The following is a 14,134-nucleotide window of genomic DNA, read 5'->3' as shown; positions in this document are numbered from 1 at the left end:
TCCTATCAATGTTATTTGTAGGGGGGAAAAGATAAAATAAGATTTTTTATAAAGAATAATTAGATAGGATAATATAATAATAAGTGGAATACACAATAAGGATATATACTAAAATATATGCCTTGTGCAATATAGAACTGGTGTTTCAGGAGATTAACAATTATGATCACCAGTCCTCTTCTGTTTCTGTAATACTCCACACAATCTTTTTTAAATTACTTTATTAACCTTTCCTCCTAGCACAGAAGTGCCCGATTATAGATAATATTTCAAAATCATCTGAGGTGTAAGTGTGTTTGATTTGCTCAGTAATTATTTGTCTACTTTATTACATTGGCCAAGCACACAAGCTCCTTGACCAGCTTTATTTCAAGTCCAGTTAAGAATAGGGTCATATCATTTTGTGGATCACTCCCTTTGGGCCCCCACGCACATGAAATTTTCATATTGGAATCGGTATGGTGCATGGTAACATCGTCCATTTTAAACGTGCAGAAATCATCCTGTGCTCTATCATTAAAGGTTTAAGGCCCTGTGCATAATGGGAAGGCTGTTATTCACATGTAAGGGAAAGGTGTTTATTCACTGCATGACTGAGACCCAGCCCATTTACATACATCTGGGCATGCAAATTCCCTCTTCTGAAGTCCAAAGGGATGTCTCACCCACCAAATACACTTTCTCTGGAGTGTCTACCGCACTGCCTTGCCAATTTGTTCCTAGAGGCTCACCATTCTTGCTATTGAGATGGCAGCTTTAGCCCTTTCTGTCATGTATGCAAATCCCTGTTAAGCAAATGGTGATGGGGAGGAAGAGATCAAAAAGGCTGTCCTTTGCACAAGGGCCTGAAGAAGTGCAGCTAAGCCTGGAAATCACACTGTGCTAGGCAGGGGGAAAGTTTGCCTGTTCTAACTTTACAACTTGGGGGCAAATGAAACTGATATTTACATGTTTTTAAAGATGAAAATGCAATGAGATGAAACCCAGTACACAGTTTATTCCTGAGGGCCACCACCAGGATAAAAGCAGAAAGCCCCAGGACTTTGTTTACTGTCCACAATCAACAAATCCTGCAATCTCCATATGGAGCAGGTTTCCAGGGCTCTGTTAGTAATACTGTAGAGTGCTGGTCAGCTCAGTCACCCATAGAATTACAGTGTAGGGTATGGATGCCAGGATTTGAGACCCAAACCGAGCATAAAAAAACACAAAGTAAAATTCAGTGTCAGCACAAAGTTGACAGCGAATGATTATAACAGCTTCGAAGCTTGAAAAAGAGTGTAAATAACTAGCATCCCCTGCGGGCTCACTCAGCCTGCATACATAACAACTGTGATGGACAGCCGCTATGGTAAAATCGGGGAAAAAAGTCACTGCAAAGATGCAAAAATTCCTCCTGCAACCAGTCTTAACTGTCACCTTTCTGACTAAATCAGCTACTTCATACAGGAGGCAAAGCAGTGTATGTAAGCTGCTCACTTAGAGGACCCATTGCTCCTTTAGCTAGAAAACAGAAATTTTAATTACCATTTCCTCACTGGTTATCAAGGTGCTGCAACCCACTGCTTTCTGAACTTTCCTAAATCACATCTCTCTGTGATTTGGTCCAAGGATTCTCCGGTCCACTATAGCACAGATACTTGGTGGGAACCAACTTTGAACTTTGGCTCATTTGGAATATCTTAGAGATTAAAAAAAAAAAAAAAAAAAAAAAAAAAAGGAATATAACAAAGACCAAGCAGGAAAATGAGGCTTTTAAAAATCACATTACTAATATACCAGTACAATGTGAAATTACTTTTCCCTTGTTCCAGCTATACATATATACACAGCCTACACCCCAAAAATGGCTTTCAAGGCCTAGACAATGATAACAATATACAAATCATAGCACAGAATATCTCAAATGATCAAACAGCTTTGTAATTTAGGAAAAAGCAACAATCATAGTTCCTTCTTATAATCTTATAAAGGAGGATATAAAAAATAGGTGAAATGGTGAATATACACCAAGTACCTCTTTCCTTTCCTAATTCAATTATGAGATATTTAATCAATTAGCAAAAGATTCCTTTTTCTTGTATTATTATTTCTTGTATTCATCTCCAAATGAAATAGTAAGCCAGTTGGACTGAAACTTTGCCCTTCAAACACATTGGTCTTATTTATCTGAATTGAGCAGATGCCTTGCATTGCTAGTCTATTGTAACTGGACTGTTTGCTATTAGAACCAGAGTACGATTTAAGCTAAACAGAAGAACATAAATATGACAACCTATAGACATTCATGATGATCAACTGTGTTATATCATAGCCAGACATTACTTCTTATCCATATAGGAAAAGAGGGGGAAAAATACACATGACATTGTTAAAAGGAGGGCTACAGTCACTTGAAGGAAAGGTGAAGATTGGAACTTACAAAGCTATTTGTTCTAGAGTTTCAAAATGCTATGTAAATCCACTTAATAGATTCAACTTTTTTTCCCATCTTTTCTTAGCATGTTCAAACTCTCCCCATTACACTATTTCTTCTACATTATGCCTAAACTATCTTTCAAAAGAGAATGTAATACATGACTTTTCCATCCAGAGTTTACCTGATCATCCAATGAAGTGTCACAAAGGAGAATAAGTGACAAAACTCTAAATCAGAAACTAATCTGCTTTTCTCCATTCAGATATTGGTCCAAAGAAGGCAATTGCATTTCCTGCCATGGTATATCCCCTGATTAATGAAATCATAGAGAAGATCAAAAGCTATAATTAAGCTAGGTGCCTAAAAGCACATTGACTATCTCCATCAGTCAATTTAACTGTCAAAGTCAAATCTGAAATCTTGAATTCAACTCACCAATTATGTATTAAGAGCCTACTGTGTGTCCCTGTTTCTTTTTAACCAATGTGTGAATAAACATAAAAATGATCATATCTCATATGTTGTCCTCACCAGTCATAATGTCACAACTTCAGTATTGATACATTATAACTAGATCTAAGGTGATTGATCACCTAAAACATAAATCAGATGTTTGGTAATAGGCCTGATTTTCTATATGATGGAATTATAGGAAGCTTTAAATAAAATCATACACACACAGACACACACAAACTTCAGGTAGAAATCCCTAATATCCAATTACTTTTGGGAAGGTCCTTAGACAACCATAGGTTAGTAGCAAATCCAGCCAGAACCACAAGAATCCAATAGCTATCAGGAAACTACTTCCCTACTCCTCTTTTTCTAGAAAATAGATCTAATATTTTTAATGTAAAAACAGTTTTTTTAAAGGTAATGTTAAAACTAATCAATATGAAAATTAGCTTGCAATCGCCAAGCATGAAATATTTTCTTTCTTTACAGAAAAACAAAGACAAACCTCAACAACTGATGGTCTTTTCATCTTTCTCCCAGAGAATGGCCAAATGCACAGAAATACACACTACTTGTTAGCTGTGCTGGGTGAAGCTGGATTTGTAGGATCACAGAAATAAAAAGCCGAACAGTGGATCTTGGGGATGTTATTTCTTAGCAGAATTAGCATAACCCTGCACATCAGAATATTAAAATTTAACAAGGATTTCAAAATGTCCTCGTATCATCGGCAGAGTCATGTCACCGATTTTTTTTTTATTGGTCCAAGCAGGCTAGGTGTAATTGTATCAATATTTTAGTGTTTGATGCATATGGCCTGTGATACATTGCTTGCATAAAAGAAAGCACCAATATTCAATTGCCAATGAAATAATCACATACTCTAGATCTTTATTATATCATGCATTATTTAATTACAATAATCAGAACCCTTTCCAAAGTAAAACAAGATTAAAAAGGGTTTGTTTTATTGGATCTATATATTTGATTTAAACTTTACATGTTAGCTTTACATTAAGAATTTATAAAGCATCAATTCAAATGGTGATATTACAAGAGTTTATTCCTTTTGTAATTAGTGCAGTACTCTTAAAGTACTCTGGCTACGAGAGATAATATTTCAGTATTTTAATGAGCTTTTTAAGTATAATTGATGTAACAATCATCGAATTACACATTTCTACCTGAAGAATAATGAAGGAAACATTTTAATGAGAAATTTAATCATTATTAGCAAATGATCTACCAAACTGCCATTTGCTGACATTTAAAAGCTTAATAGCAGAAAACGGTTATTTTCCAATGTCTGTGTCAACACCAGTAGTGATTACTTCTAAGTAACTCTGATTTTCCGGGTTAACTTTCAGCCTTGCAGTGGTTCATTTGTAAATTTGAGAAAAACTTTCTTTAACCCATAGTTGTCAGCTCCTTCCAGAAACTATGGGGCTTGACACTTAGAGTGCTAATTTAAATAAATTAGCCCCTTTTCCAGCCTTCAGCAGTTTTCAGAATAAAAGGGCCCTTTCCTGTGAGTATTCATGCTTGCATCAGCTTGATTCTGATGAATGCCCTGCAAGCTCCCTGATAGCACCTCACACAGAGAGATCTTAGAATGATGTCAACAAGGACTTCTGAAGTTCCCATATTTAAAGGACTTTGGCATCCATCTTTGGACCAATGCTCATAGTTACGAAAGTGTGGAGCTTGTCAACTTCTGGAGTTGTTTCACTTTGGGATTTGAAGAATTCTCCGTTTCTATGGGGAAAAAGTAGGCGGGGAAGGGTAAAGAATAAGGACATATGAATCTTCACCATCCTCTTAAAGAGGTTGCGAACATTCAAAATAACTGCTAGTTAAAACTATGTAAGCAGAATTTGTCCAACCATTTCTAGAAGAGAAAATGAACAAAGAAGCTAAGTATTACATATGAACTAGGAAGAAATATGGAGGAATTTAATCAGTATATAAGGTTAGAGAAGCAGGAGGAGATAGAAGATTTGAAACAATCACAGAATAAGGACAAGAGTTTAAATATTATTTTTAAAATACATATTGGATTTCTAACCCTCAACAAGTCATATAATTTCTCAGTACTCCAGTAAATCTTTTGAAAATTATAAAGAAAAACAAACGCCAATTTTCTTTCTTTAAGAAAATATGTATAAACTATATATACACATACACATAAGTGTGTATATGTATATAATTATATATATACATACATATATGTATGTATATAATTATGCACACTATATGTATATATAGACATCTATATATTTTTATTTACGTATATATTATATATTTATATACATCGATGTCTGTATACTTCTAGATAGATTTTTTGTTGTTCTTGTTTGCTTTTTTCAGTCATATCTGGTTCTTTATCAACCCCTGAGTTTTCTTGAGAAAAATACTAAAGTGGTTTTCATTTCCTTCTCCAGCTCATTTTATAGAGAAGAAAACTAAGGCACATAGGGTTAAGTGACTTGCACAGTCACTTTCAAGAGTACACAACTATTAAATATCTGAGCCAGATTTGAACTCAGGAAAATGAGTCTTCCTAACTCCAGGCCTGGCATTATGTCCCCCACATCACCTAGCTGCTAATATATGTATTTATTATACATTAAATATACACATTTATCCATTCATGTATGTATATATCCAGATAATATAAATATATATATATACATACATATATACATATATATATGTATATATATATATATATATATAGTATATGAAATACTTTTCTAAGGGGGAAATGTGATGTGATGATGTAGGTTTTTACCAACATTATATTATCACAGATAGCATCCTTGAAGTGAAAGGTGAAATCAAGAAGCCACTGATTCAGTCATTTTGCTTTTTTTTTGTTTTTAAGAATTAACAATGGATGACCAACATCTCAGCCAAAAGTTTGAGTCATTTATATTGAATTATCATTTACAAGTGATGCAGAATTTACTTCCTATCCTGATAAAGAGTATCACTATAAATTGTGTTGTATATCTCTTATTCAATATAACAGTATTGTATCCATTAGAACTTTCTAAAGGGAAGACATATAAATTGATACAAAGTGAAATACCAATGATTATGACAGTATAAATGGAAATAAATAATAACAACAATAACAGAATTGAACATCATGGAATTATAGTGGCCATGCTTAATTCCAAAGAAGAGGTAGGAAAAATGAACCCCTCCTTCTTTGCAGAGATGGGGGACTAAATCTTCATAATGTTGCACATACTATTATATTCAGTTGAAATATTAATTAATTTTCCTAAAGTACTTTATTTTGTTGTTATTATTATTGTTGTTGTTTTGAGACAGGAGCTCCTTATTTTTCCCAGACTGGGAGAACAATGGCCATTAATTTGTCAAAATATACTACTATCAAAGCCTTGAAGTTTGATCTCCTCTGTGTTTGGCCTGTACTGGTTCATTCCTCCCTATACAGACTATCCTCTCCTTAGGGGCTCATACTATTAGTGTTGGAGTTGGTGTGAACATCCAAGTGGCTGCAGTTAAGAACTCCTATTCAGCTTATACACTAGCTTTAATATCCCCAGTACCAGGCCTTGCCCCACCAACCTAGTCACTGTGTTTGTTTTTATTCATTACCTCTCTCCTATATTTTATTCTTTATAACAGGAGATGGCTCTCTGAGAAAAGGGGAAGGAAAGGAGATATAGATGTGTTAATATTTCTCTATATACCTACATAGATATCGATATATGAATATAATATAAAAACAAAATATAGTAATAAAAATTAAAAAAAAAGAAAGTCTTTATAGACCAAATCTCATTTAAGACATAATTATAAAGGTCCACAAAATTCTTGGAGATTTGTGAATGGTAATTTCCATCTTTGTGTCTCAAGCACCTAACAATGGTGCATGGATCTACTTGACATTTTAAGTATTATTTGATTATTACCAGTAGTTGGTACTAGTTAGCTAACTAGATGACTAATTGATTGTCTAGTTAATATTAGTACATCAGATTATGTGTATAATCTGTATATAAGAGAACTCAAAATAAGAGAAAGATTGAGTGAATGACTAGTTGAGAGAGAGAGAAGACTAGGCAGGATTAGTAGAGCATTTCAAGAATTATGGGGACTTTTACTCATCATATATTTTAAAAGAAAACGTTGCAGGGCAGTGAAATTGCACAGAGGATAGAGTAGTGGTCCTAGAATCAGGAGGACCTGAGTTCAAATTTGAGCTCAAACACTTATTTAAAAAGAAAAAGATGAAAGCTAGAAAAGATTGACGCAAGTAATAGAATGAAGAGAATTCTAGAAAGTCAACAAATATTTTCTAAATGTACCAGAAATTATGCTGCCTCAAGGCAGATACATTCTAATGGGAAAAAAAAAAGCAAACATGTAAAAAGAAGTTGAAGAGGGAGTGGGGCATAATGAAGAAAGAAGAAAAGACAGTCAGTAGTAGTTAGAGAAAAAATGAAGGAATGGATATTTCCTTAAAATGGAGATTCTTGGAGGAATAAAAAAATTCAAAGTTATAAATTCATAGTTAATAATTTTTCTTCACCCTATGACCTCTGTTATTGGCATACTACTAAAGATTCTAATTCCTTAAGTCAGAAAAAAAATGCAAACTTTTTGTTTCCAGTACAATATAATTGAATTCATTTAAAGGGTAGGGACACAAAAAATAAAAACCATTAAGTTTAACGGGATCTCCTAGTATTTGGGTCAACTTTGTCTACTATGATGGTCAATGGATAGTTGCCCGAGGGCAAAAATGGTCAAAATCACCTGCTATTAAACAGAAGAAAATTCTCATCAATTTTTTTTTTAAAGTCTAATACGGTATTTGCATTTCTATCATTCAAATTAAGTTTCTTGGTATGGGAGCACTGTGAATTTTGAGAAAACACAGTAGGAAATTCTGAATAAATCTTATTTCAAATAAAGAATTTATTTCATCCCAGAAAAAATATTGTCCTTATACATAGCTTGAAAAGAAGCATTGACGTCTTCTGAGCTGCAAATAACATATCTATGAAGAATACATATGTATATATCTATATATACTATATATATTTTAGATACACTATATATTTTTAATTTACCTGTCTTTGGTCATACTATTTCCCTCATTTAAAAAGCCCTTCTCCTTCTCCTCATTTAGTTTTCTCTACTGCACCAATCCTAAATGATTATTTTCAAATCAAATCCTGGAGAAAAGGAAAGAAATGAAAAAAGGAAGAGAAAGGAAGAAGGAAGGTAGGAAGGAAAGAAGATGATAAAGAGGGAGGCAGGGAAAAAGGTAGAATACGCAATTACAAAATTCCAAGAACTAGGTATAGAAATATAAAAGCAAAGATAATTCCTGAAGTAGTTTACCCTCCACTGGAGGAGTATTTTACTCCATGCACAAGTTACATATCTAGGAATAGTGATATATGTGTGTATATATATATATGTGTATGTGTGTGTGTGTGTGTGTGTGTGTGTGTGTGTGTGTGTGTGTGTGTATAAATGGGAGATCAGTGGGTGATGGCCATACTGATCTGATAATGTTCAGGAGTTAGAAAGAACATATGTGTGCAAGGGGTGGGTTGGAATGGATGGACCACAGAAATAATTGAAGAATAAAGTTTACCATGGCTAAGTTCAGCTGAATACAGCAAACCATATGAATCCCTTGGCAATCAGGAAAGCTCAAGGGGCCTGAGATGAGAATTCCAGGCTAAAAGGGTTGAGTCCCCCAGGTATGGCATCTAGACGTGGAAGCCAGGTTAGCCATGTTAGGTATAAAGAGAAGCATGGCTATAGATGGTTATATATTGTGCTCAACAAGCTATTCACCAAGATGGGCAGCATGATCACTTAAGCACTTACAAACTACTAGACCCAGAAAAAAAAATGTAAATTAGGGACTTAGAGAAGATGATTTCTTCAGAGATAAGGAAAATAAATCCCAGAGAAGTGAAATAACTACAATAATAGCTCACATTATATTAGTACTTTGTGATTTACTCAAAAGGACCTAAATTCAAACCCCAGCCTTGCTTTTTTGCTATCGATAAGTCATTTGGTGACTTAACTCAACTAGTCTCTTTGAAGCTTATATTCCTCATCTGTAAAAGGAGGACCAGATGACCTCTAAAGTCCTTTCCAGTCAAACAGCCACACAAATAATATCTGGTGGTGTTATATTTTCATATGCATGTGCCTTCTTTCTTCAACTAGGTTATGAAGTCCTAGAGGCAAGGGACTATCTTTCTGCACAGTTAGCATTTGCAGAGAGCAAATATTCAGTACCTATAGATGCTGAATGATTGATAGCCATCAGACTCTCCTATCATCAATGGGCCCTTGAAGGGAACAACTCAAGCCTCAGCATTAATGAGCTCCCTGTAGAATGTCAGCACCCCCAAAATAATTCTCTATAGCCTGCTCTGTGATGGGAAGCATCCCGCTCAATGAGAGAAATATGATCTAGAGGGGAATTACAGGGCAGGGAGCTACAGTTTTTCATAATTGATGTTGGTGGTGACAATATGCTGGTCCTGGAAGCAGCCGTGCTGCAACTGAGTCAGCTGTCTAAGGTACAGGATGCACACTTGGCAGTGCTGAGAGAAATAGGCAGAAAGAAGATGCTATGAAGAAAGCACTTATCCACAAAACAAGGCTCAACTCTACCCCAAATACACTCTCAGGGATTGAGGATAAAATGCCCATTTTTGAAGAAACTAAGTTCCCATTCCCACCCTTTCTCAGGAAACGTCTGTTTCTTCCAACTTCTTCAATGGTAATATATGTTGTTGCTTAACTAAAGCAAATATGTCAAAGTGAGAGACTAACAAACAGGCTTTGTTCTAATTAAGTTTTTAATTAGAAGTTGCTCTAGTAAAAACTATACATAAACACATGCACATATATATATACATACATATGCATGTATATGTATAGATAGTATATGTATATATGTATTATACATATATGTAATATTTATATTTTATATGTGTGTTATATGTATTATATGGATATATATGGATATATATATATATGTTTCTTTTGATCATGAAGATTTGGGAGTAACTGTGAACTCCTGGATTCTTTTCCCCCATGGAAATAGCAACCCTGATTGCTTCACTCAGTTCAACCTTTTAGTTATGTATTAGGAGAAATCTACATTAACGTTTTCTGCTGATGCCTCATTGTGACTTGAAAATGTCCCTGACTTTTCAAATTTGGAAGGGCTGAGTAAAGTAGAAGCCTTAGAAATAGGCATTCTGTCTTTGAACAGGCAACCTAATTGAGCTCAAAGGCATTCATTACCAGATGTTTGGTCCCTGGGTAACATTTTTTTAGACTTTGTGTCTATGGGTTTTGTGAAGTGTCCTTGGAGAGATTGTGTTCCCATCTATGAAATTATGAATTTGCTGAAGTACTGAAGATTTGAGAAACTAGAACATGCCAGTTTGGTTAATAGTCATCCCTTTAGATTTCTCTTGCTTATCTTCTTCTATGCTGACCTCACTGGTCTACTCCTACCTTAAATTCATTTGCAGTTTCTGTATCTTTTACATTTATATGCTATCATCAAATATGGATAGTTTCATCCACTGATTCTGCACGTCCAGAGTCTAGTGTAGTATATAGGTGTTTGAAAAAAACTTGTTGCTTGATTAACCTTTTCTCATGTTGTGAAAATAGCAAGCAGAATGTGAGATAAAAAGGAATATTCCTTCTGAACATTGTCTTTTACCTCTGAAGCCAAAATGTAGATTTTTTTAGCTCAAAGAACATTTTTTCTTACTTTTCTTTCTCAAGCCTGATTCACATTGTTAATGGATAATACCTTTTCTAAATATGATGGGACAAAAGAGTGATCTTCAAATATCTGAAGGGCTGTACTGTAGAAGAGGGATCAGACTCTTACTGTTTATTCCAAAAGAGCAAACCAAAGACAATATGTAGAACCTGTCCAATAAGATGCATCTAACTTTCTTACAAATTCCAGGACAACAAATTCATCATCAATTCATAAGTTATAAATACTTTATATAAGGAAACCAAACAATTGGCAAAGACTGTCACTGAATCCAATATACTCCCACATTATTTTATTATTCAATTATTCAACTTCCCCTAAAAAGTAGCTTTAGAAAAAGATACAGAAAGTACATTGATCAAATTTAGAGATAACATAAATTTTGGGGAAAGTTATCACAAAAAATGATCACTACAAATGAGTTTCAAGTAATAGTGAACTAGTGAATCCTAAATTGCTGAGGACCTGATGATGGTTGTTTATCAAAAACCCTTGATACTCTGGATAGTAGAATTGTTGTGAAGAAAATGGCAGTCTGGAATATTGGGCCACATTTACCTTGATATTTAACACAGCCAAAGGTAAAGTCTTGCATATGGATCCAAATAATCAGTTTCACAAATATAAGATGGGGGATATGAGGAGATAGCAATTCGACTGAAAAAAAAAAAGATTTGAGGGTCTTAGTGGATTAAAAGCTCAACATGACTGAACAATGTGACATGGTAGACAAGAAATTGAATCCAATCTCAGCCTACATAAGAGAAATATTGCATCTATGGCTAGGGATGTGATATTCCTACTGCACTCTATTCATACAAAAGCTACAGAATTATCCTCCATTCTGGGCATCACATGTAAAGGTCATGGATATGTATTAGAGATGAGGAATATGTATATTAAAAATTATAGGATAGAATATATATATATAGTAAAACTTATAGGATGATCCCTTGAAGAAAGTGAAGTTATCTTAAAGTATTTTATAGATTCTTATTCAAAAAAAGGGAATTGTCTGATTCTGCAAGTTCCAAATGATGGAAATAAAGATGATTTCTAGTTCAAGTTTTCTAACAATAGGAGTTATATAGTAAAATTCTAAGCTAAACTATTGCCAAATATCTAAAAAGTTTTCAGGAATTCAGCATTCCCTATTCACTACCCATTCACTCAATCCAGTAAAATCACATTACTAAAATAGTTCTTTCAAAGATTACCAATGATCTACAGAAGATCCTTGATCAAATTCAGCGGCACTTTTAAAAGATCCCCATCCTCTTCTAAATTTTGCTCCATTATACAACAGTGTTGAAGACTCCTTGTATTTGGCTTTTTTTCTATAACCATGGTTTTTGTGATACCACACAGGATTCACTCTCCTGTTTTCCCTATTTTCTAGCCTGTTTCCTTCTCTTTTCTCCACTGCTTCTTACTCCTTCTGCCATCAGGTAGATATTTTAAAATTTTCTTTCTTATCTTGCTTCTTGTCTCTCTACACTCATCAGTGAATTAGAATGAAGCAAATCTTTAATTGAATTAATCTCAACCTCTTGCCTTCTGTAGACTGTGATGAGATTAAGTGGTAAAAAATAGGAGCTACTATGTACACATTGGGAAGCCTACATACTAACAAATTGTACATGGTATACCCAGTGTGGCAATTATTTGATTCTTGTGTCAAGAATAAGTGTTAACAAAAGATTGGAGATGTAAACTGAAAGAAAAAGGCACCAAAATTTATAAGAAGCTTTCAAGTATGTGTAAGCTGTGCATATCATTACAATGAAGAAATAGGGAAGAAAGATTAAATTAAATTAAAATTAAAAGAATTAAAAGAAAGATAAATTCTGATTTGGTTACTATGGATTTAAGATGTAAACAGGACATACAGCAAGTTGTTGGAAAGAATCCTCAATTTGATATATGGTTATAATTAATTGTTGTAACTTTATAACCTGTGGGAACATAGGAAGTAAAGGAAATTGAGAAGTTTAAAAATGACTTAAGAACTAGAAGAATTCTGGTCCCTTTAATAAAAAAACAGGGAATCCAAAAGAAAGAGGAGATATTTTTTACCGGAGAAAACATCTGAAATTCTATTTTGGACATTTTGAATTTGATAATGTTATAACTAAAATAAAGACTTTGAGACTGACAAGTAAACTAATCAGTTTCATTCAACAGCAGCAGGTTTAGAGATCTATAGCTTACTCTTAGAAGCAGGATTTCAACAAGATGTTTACATTTGTACAGGCAGGTTAGCTATATATCCCAAGCAGGGGTGAGAGGGCAATGAGAGAAAGAAAGGTTTAAATTGGTTATTAGAATATTTTTGGGATTACAGTGTTTGCAAAACAGTTACAAAGTACTTTAGATATGTGTTTGCTTCCTTGCTTGAGTAAATTGGAGGGCAATTTCCAACATGGAACAATTTATGCTGTTTGGCTCTATAAGAAGATGGTATGAAATCCAGTGAGCAATGAAAATTCGGGTCAGAAAAGAGGTTGGTGGGATTGAAACTAAAGATTTTAAAGTCATTAAATTAAATTCAACAGGCATTTCAGTGCTTTCTGTCTTCTAACCATAAAAAAATGATATTTTCAATGATGATTCATATTTATATAGTATTTGTTGTTGCAATTCCCAAGTATTTTCCTATGAGGTGGAAATTACTTTTGTTTTTGCATTCATCTTTGATTTTTATTGTCAAAGGTAACTCCTGGTGCATTGTTGCCACTATCAAATAAAGTCTATACCTGCTCTTTAAAATACAGTTATAGAGTTGCCCAGCAGCACAGAGATATTAAGTGATTTTTCAACCATCAGGCAGCCAACATAAATACAATGTAGAAGCCTACTTCAGAAACTCTTGATTCCAAAGTTGGCTTATAAAGTCACAACAATTAAGAATCACCATATATATTACATTTGACCCAGTATAGAGTCTCTGACTGATGTTTTGGGAGGTACTACAAAGTCCTATGGTTTGGATTCACCTTTGGTGCTAACCTCAATAGTTAGTAAAGTCCCTTAACTTAAATAGTCCTAACTTCTCTTATTAATATTAGGCTCTGTCACCTATGATTCTACTTAAACTTTACACACACACATATACACACATATGTATGTATATGTTTATGTTTGTTTATATATACATACACAAATACTTTTATTGCCATTAAGTCATTTTGATCCTGTCTGACTCTTTGTAACCCCATTGGAGCTTTTCTTGCCAAAGGTACTGGAATGGTTTGCAATTTCTTTTACCAGTTAATTTTATAGATGAGAAAACTGAAACAAATAGGGTTAGGTAACTTGCCCAGATTGGTTAGTAGGTGTCTAAGAATAAATTTGAACTCAGGTCCTCCTAAGTCCAGGTCCAGTCTCTATCCATTGTGCCATCTAAACTATATTTATCTACTTAAGACTATAACTAA

The 14,134-nt window shown here is 34.0% G+C and overlaps 1 long non-coding RNA gene across 6 annotated transcripts in view; it reads right to left on the bottom strand.

Annotated features, from left to right (window-relative positions):
- LOC141554735 (uncharacterized) overlaps positions 1-14,134 on the bottom strand; it is a 983,981-nt gene that overhangs the window by 286,957 nt on the left and 682,890 nt on the right. For 5 of the 6 annotated variants that reach the window (XR_012485934.1, XR_012485929.1, XR_012485931.1 and 2 more), the window contains 2 exons: positions 4,567-4,630; positions 1,528-1,681 (listed from right to left, as the gene is read on the bottom strand). This is a non-coding gene — a long non-coding RNA (uncharacterized LOC141554735). The remainder of the gene's footprint in view (positions 1-1,527; positions 1,682-4,566; positions 4,631-14,134) is intronic. The other variant, XR_012485933.1, reaches the window with a different exon arrangement.

This window comes from Sminthopsis crassicaudata, chromosome 2 (genome assembly GCF_048593235.1).
Source record: "Sminthopsis crassicaudata isolate SCR6 chromosome 2, ASM4859323v1, whole genome shotgun sequence".
Lineage (NCBI taxonomy): Eukaryota > Metazoa > Chordata > Mammalia > Dasyuromorphia > Dasyuridae > Sminthopsis > Sminthopsis crassicaudata.
This window is presented reverse-complemented; position numbering and strand designations above follow the sequence as displayed.